Source organism: Pyxicephalus adspersus, chromosome 1, assembly GCF_032062135.1.
Source record: "Pyxicephalus adspersus chromosome 1, UCB_Pads_2.0, whole genome shotgun sequence".
Lineage (NCBI taxonomy): Eukaryota > Metazoa > Chordata > Amphibia > Anura > Pyxicephalidae > Pyxicephalus > Pyxicephalus adspersus.
The window spans coordinates 78471908-78479490 of NC_092858.1; positions in this window are offsets into that span (position 1 = coordinate 78471908).

A 7583-nucleotide genomic window follows, 5' to 3' on the forward strand; every position below is an offset into this window, starting at 1 on the left:
TGTGAAGTTAATCTGCTTGCCTCAAAATTAGCCTAATGAGTATATAAGCATGGAGGGGATTTATTGTTGTGAACCCCTGCAGGGCACAAAGACAAATGCATACTGTTGTAGAAAATAAAAATATGGTTTAATAATACACTTGCTTTGTGCAGTAGTAACCTTTTTTCCCTAAATATCTCTTCTTTCAGTTCTTGTCCCCACTTGCCATGCCATATTTATAATAGAAAGCAGTGACAAGAATAATCTAATCAATTTCTTTTCAGTTTACAAATAAAATTCAGTTACACTCCCCTCGAAAGCATATCCAAACCAAAAAAAACACCAATTTAATATATTGCAGGGCTCTAGTCCCTTAATGTTTACAAATAAAATTCAGTTACACTCCCCTCGAAAGCATATCCAAACCAAAAAAAACACCAATTTAATATATTGCAGGGCTCTAGTCCCTTAATGCGATGGCTTAATTAGTTTCCTTTTTTTGGTTTGTTCCCCCTTTATTTTCACCTTGTAATCCTGTAAAAGAAAACATTTCTTGTAGTATGTGTGTGTGTGTATATGTGTGTGTATGTATGTGTATATATATATATATATATATATATAATATTTAGCTATGCTCACACCTCTATTGTACCTATGGGGAAGCCTTTGGTTGTTACACTTGTTGGACTACACATACATCAAATATTCTCAATCGAGATGAGCACAACTGTTTGAAAATGTGACATTTGTACACCGGTCCCCTGTTTTCATTTAATAAACCCCCAAAGACAGAGTAAATGACCTCTGTTCATTTCAATGGAAGAAAGTACAGTGAGGTGTGGCTTACCTGTCCTCCCACCCCTCTTCTTTTATATTGCATATATATTGCAGCGGTATTGCATTAGTTGCCTTTTTTGCAAGTACAGTAAAAAAAAACCTTTGGATGCTGACATAAATCCTGTGACCTTGTACCTTTATGTTAAACTGAAACCTCTAACAATATTGTCAGGGGGAGAAGTTTTTAGTTCAAACCAGGAAAGCAGCCTAGCATGACAACATTACTCCTCTAAGATTTTGGATGCCCTTTTTTTCCATATTGCCTTGTTTTTATCCGTCCACCTTGGCCTCCTTTCTATCCAGTTTTGTAATCTCATAAGGAAAATCCTCAGATCACTGTGCAACCACACATCAACATCGGGGTGATGTTCTCAGAAATAGGAGTGTTAACATTTAAAACATAAAGAATATATATAGAAGTGACTTGATTGTCTTCAGTTTTTCACAAAGTACTGGGATATACTTGTTCCATTGATGATATCTTGGTTGCAAAACACACCCATGAACAGTTCAAGCAGGTTTGTCCTCTCTTATTCAGCAAGGCGGTAGACAAACACAATTCGATGCATTGTCCATAGAATAATACAAACAAAGCATCTGATCCTGCAAGCCACCAACTAAACTTACATTAGGCTATGTACACACATGCAATAACTGTCGTTGGAAAGGACCTTTCACAATCCTTTCTAACACCTAACGACTGCATGATGCATGAACGAGTGTTGTACATACAGCACCGTTCTCCTCAATGGAAAGAGAATGACGGAACGGCACCCTGCTGCGCTCACTTCCCTTCATTTCCAAGTAGGATTCTCATCCGATATCGACCCAGAGCCGATTATCGGACAAGAACAATTGCATGTGTGTACCTAGCCTTAGAAGGCTCCCACTGTAGAAAGCAGAAATGGTTTTTGGCGCACAAATTGGGTCAGATATAAACTGGGAGCCCCAAATGCTTAGTATTCTAGCTCCCTGCATCTCTGACATTCTGTCAATCATTGCCTTGGAGAAGGTGGGATCCTAGGAGATTTCCCAGTTTTTCCTACCCTAAAACCAGCCCTGATAAAGAGCCCTGAACATCAGACATAAGTGCACATCTGAGGCTTCACTATAGTTAGAGTTTTTTTCTCACCCAAAGTTCCACAAAAGTTCTGTGACCCAGACCAAAACTTTGTCTGTGAAAACAAAAAGGGTTGTTTTCTTCACAACAAAGATACAAATACATTGTATGTAGGTTATGTTTTTATGTAACATTTTTTACAATAAACTCAATTCTACCAGCCAGTATGAAGCACTTAAAGAGTTACTACTTGCCTCCTTTGTCTTCTCTGATCAATTTTTAGTTTGCAGTATCAGTATTCTTTTTATTTTGTAATGTTTTTATATATACCCCTAGCCACTCTCTTTACTCCTCCAATAATCTACTAATGATTTCCTCACTCATAACCTTGTCACATGCAGAACTTCAAGACTTCCCTAGGGCTGTCCCCATTCTCAGAAACTCTCTTCCACATTAAGCTAGCTCCAACATTCTGCACATTTACAAGTGCCATTAAACCCTTTCTTTTCAAAGCTTCTTTTGTGTGCTACTTCACCCACAACTTAAATAGTAAGCTCTTTCAGGCAGGGTCCTCTCCTCTTCCTGTGTCAATGTTTGTATCTGTCATCTGCAACGGCTATTTAATGTACAGAGCTACGTAATATGTTGGCACTTTCTAAACACAGTAATAATAATAATATCAACAATACCCGTTTTTAAAGTTTGGTATAGTTTTGTTATAACCCACAATTAACTGGTGCTTCTACATTGTTTAATTAAATATTTTAAACATACTCCAAGCCATCCAGAAACAGCCTGATTTATTTTGGGATCACATGACACTAATTGAACACAGGTGGACTCCCACTGATTATGTGGATTCTGAAGGCAATCCACTGCTCCAGAACCTATTTAGAGATTTCATAGCAACAGTGCTGCCCTTTGTCCTAATGGTTGACAAGCAGAAGTATTTGTTCAGGCAGTGGGTTAAACAGACAACTGGCTGCTAGATAATGCACATAGTGTGTCACAATGCACAATCTACTGTGGATGCCTTCTACCACTTAACATTATAATGGTTTAAAGCAATGTACACACGTCAGATGATTCTCCCTCTAAACGAATGGTTGGGCTTGTCTCTAACATGGGTAAAGAGGTCGTCCAACATCGTTCATGGATCCATCAGAAAATGAAGGTTTTAGTACAGTATACTGCACTGGTGGGAAATCAATAGATACAGGACTGCTAACAAAGAACTTGCCTGCTCCTACAACATTTTTTGAAACAGCAACATGTTGTTCTGTTGCTGCTCATTTGCTGGTGAGCTAAATTTTGCAGTGACTTGGCAGCAAAGGAGCAACCCTATACAAGCAGATAAGTGTATCTGAGGAGATTTAAAATTAAAATTGTATAGGATGTTGTTCTACTCCCCCTCACTTTATGGATGTATATGTGTGGGTAATTAAGGTGAGCCACTTCACTTTTTGCATGAAAAACCTCTTTCTTTTCTCCACCCACTTACATGTTGAGATTTAAAATTAAGTAAGTAGAGTCACAAAAGATCTTATATGAATTTGTAGCCAGCTTTAACTGTAGATGAACAGCAGCCACCTCTAACAATCAACAACTTCAGTTAATCTGATCTGTATAGGAGATGTAAACAGTTCCTGAAAATTCTATCCTAATGTGCTAGGCAGAAAATAGTTCTTCCACAATCTTCAGAATTCTGTCTTGGAGCATTGTCTTGTAACAGTTTTGCTGATAAAAGTAAATAGATGCCAGACAATAAGGTCAATTCACAATGCTTGAAAGGGGACCTCCTAGCTCAAAAGTAACCCTTTCCCAGCTGTTTCCTCACTTATACATATTTACAGAGGCAATGCTTTTGTTACTTCCCCCACCTTCTTGATTGTAAGCTCTTTGGGGCAGGGTCCTCTCCTCCTCCTGTCACTATCTGTATCTGTCTGTCATTTGCAACCTCTTTTTAATGTACAACACTGCTTAATATGTTGGTGCTATATAAATCCTGTTTAATAATATTAATTTCCTTATTTCATGCCTTGGTGGTGATGATGACGAAACCCTTGCCCCCACCCTCAAATAACATGCAGTTGAGCATGGTAGACTGCCCTAAAGCAATCTACCCAGGAACTGAATAGATTTAAAGTAGCAGTAAAGTTTATTGACCCCACAGCTCATATGTTAGCGCTGCATAAAATGTAAGCTCTCCTATTTTTTTCAGCGGACAGCTTTGCAAACTATTGGTGTGAACTGACCCCACAGAAAATAAGGTTATTGGCCTTGTCCTGACCTTGACACTGGGTTGCGCAGCCCGATGCTGGTGGTGAAAGTTCTGTTTGTTAAAAAAAAAAGTTGTGTGTTTTCAGTTCATAGTAGCTAGCTGAACACCGCTGGGGGGAAGAACCTTGCCTCATTTCTATAGGGCAAATAGATTATTGAACATATTATATAGCATTCTCTGTAGGCCTTAAAATTTGATCCCATACCATGGCATGGAGTTATCTATAAACTTCGTACACGTCAAATTATTGTCACCTGAGAGCAACAATAATCTGATGAGTACAGCAGTCCACAGAAGTCATTCATCAACCTGCTTTGGTGGACTGATGAATGACTGGTCAGTACATGATGTGCATTCTTATGGAAGTGGCCAACAATCATCTGACCTCCATCCAATGCCCGTACAAAGCTTTGGAGCCTCACATTCTACTGTTACACCTCGTACACATGGTGGGATCATTTGTCTGGAGGCAGCAAACATGGGCTGTCCCTCTTCCTGGAAAACGCAACATCCTTGTAATGGGCATAAGTCCTGTACTTCTAAGGAGTATTTTAAACCCAGTCTGGTGTGATCACACACAATCCCTTTAAGCATATCCTTGATGGCCTGTTCTCCAAGGGTTAAATTACACTAACTGCCATTCAACTTGGAATAAGATTGTCCCTGGCATCTTGTTGGGGCCCATTATTAGTCAGTGAATACTCCCTAATGCTGATTTCTCAACCAGGGTTCCATGGAAACTCTAGGGTTCTCTACAGAGGTTGCTAGAGGTTCTTTGAGCAATGAGCAGTTTGTGACTCTCAGCTGAGTTTAATAGATATGCAAGGACTAAAAGAGGGGACCCTATCTTTGATAATAAGAAATATACTGACCAACCCTGTAATTAGTTAAGGTATGAATCAAGCAGAAAAGAGACAGGGATTTTTTAGAAGCAAACTAAGGTGTTTTTTTCAAAAAAGTACAACGTGAGTGACACATATTTCATTACATCAGTGAGAGAAAAGCAAACATGGTAAAAAAAAATTGGATTGTGAAGGCATCCCTTGATAGGGATATGCCTTGCTTTCTAAGTATAGAATCGTCTGACTAAGTGTTGCAACACAGGTACATAAAGCTCACAAATCCCAATCCCGACGCGTTTCACCAGATAGCTTCATCAGGGGATTTGCAAGGAGAGTCAGAGCGTCTGTACAGTAAAGTATAAACAAGAATAATTATGACTATTGTAACGAATCATACATAATAATAACACAAGAGTGACAGGTCAGATCAAGAATATATAACTCCTGACTAAGCATGGTGTACCTGCTTCATGTTCCTGCATTAAGTATAAATCAATATGTCTCATTACTTTATATTGATATGCACAACATATATATTTATGCATATATAGTAATCTACATATAAGCACAAAAGCATGTCAAGTTTGTTATGAAAGGATAAGATCTAGTGTTCTTTTGCTATTTGTTGGTTGACAAAGGGATTTTCTAATCACCTACCATATCCAGTGTATTCCATAACAAAAAGCTTCATTTATCAGCATTATAAATTGGTCATTTTTCTCCTTTTTTCATAATGACCAATTTATTATTATATAATTATAATGCTGATAAATGCTGTTTCAACTGCTATTCCACTGTCTACCTGTTTACTTACTTCCTCATAAAAAGAGAGTAAATTTGTTTGACAACTTCTCTCTTTCTTGAAGCCTTGCTATCACTTATATTATTTCTAGCAGAAACTCCTCTATGTGGTTCTTTATCAAACTCTCTAGGACCAACTATGGACATTAAACTAACGAGTCTGTAGTTACCGGGTCATGACTTTGAAGATAGGAACCACATTGACCTTATACCTATCCATCAGTACCTTGCTAGTGACTAAAGAGTCTCTAAAAATTAGAAATAATGGCTTTGAAATAACCAGGCTCAGCTCTTTGAGGACACGTGGATGTAATCAATCAGGTCCTGGTGCTTTGTCAACCTTAATTTTTCCCAGCTGTTTCTTAATCATATCAATTCTGAGCCATTGTGACTCATTTAAGGCAGTGACATTGCTATTAAGAATTTGAACTTGAGCTCTGCTATTTTCCTTTGTGTACACAGAGCTAAAAAAAAGTTTTGTAAATCTGCCTTGTCTTTATCCCCAGTTACCAACCCAGCAACATCCTTTAAGGGGCCTTACATGCTCAGATCTGATCTTTTTGCTATTAATATATTTGAAAAATCTGTCTTTTCATCTGTCATTTTCCCTTTTCTTGTTCTTTGCATCTTGGCTTTTTTAACATCAGCTGTGAGCCACATAGGTTTTAATTTTAGCCTCTTAAACTTATTAGCCATTGGAATATATTTTTCAGTGTGCTTTTGTAGAACAGACTTGAAACATTCCCATTTCTGTTCAGTGTTCCTTCAGGACAGGGGTCAGCAAAGTTTTATGGCAACTAGGCCATTTATGGGGTGGGCTGGAGCACACTAGGCCAGACCCATCCTAATGGCTCCGCCCACCGTCAGGTAACGGCCCCTAAGGTGAAATCCCTCTCCTCTGTATGCATTGCGGAGGAGAGGGATTTAACTTCAGGGAGCTTTCCCAATTGACCACGGCAGCGGAAGTATGGCCGGCCGCGATAAAAAGAGGAGCAACTGCAAGGGGGCAGCACAAGAGCTCCAGCGGCTCTAGTAGTTCCTAACGCCCCCTGGCCAACCCACGGGTTGCCGGCTGGCATTAGGCGGGATCGGCCAGGGGGGTTTAGGGCGGAACGATCTAGCGGCTAGGCCGTATCTGGCCTAAAGGCCAGAGTTTGCCGACCCCTGTTTTAGGACAATGTTGTCTCCCAGTCCAAGTCACAGGGAGCCGACCCTTATAATGGAAAATTTGCTCTCTTACAATTAAATGTTTTTATCTTTCCTGTTTTTGCTTCCTGCTTACAGCTTACATTAAATGAAATCATTTTATGGCCACTGTTACCCAGATACTCTTTTATATGCACATTGGTTATAAGCTCTGCATTGTTAGAAAGAACTTGGTCCAGCAGAGTATCATTTCTAATTGGGGCTTCTATAAACTGTGCCATAAAATTATCTTGTATTAGATTCACAAATTTCCTCCCTTTTGCTGTTCCTGTAGTGCCATTACTCCAGTCAATGTCAGGGTAGTGGAAATCTCCCATGATTAAAACACTTCCACTTTTTGCTGCTTTTTCTGTCTGTGTAAGAAGTTGATTCTCTATTTCTTCCCTAGCACTGGGGGGCCTATAGCATACTCCAATAAATATTTGTGTATTGTGCATCCCCACATTATGCCTCAACCTCATCGCTTGTTCCCTCCGCAATTTCTTCTTTCACATTCACTTTTAGATCACTTCTCACATACAGACACCACCAACCTTTCGTTTGACTCGGTCTTTACGAAAGAGAGCCCACTCACAAG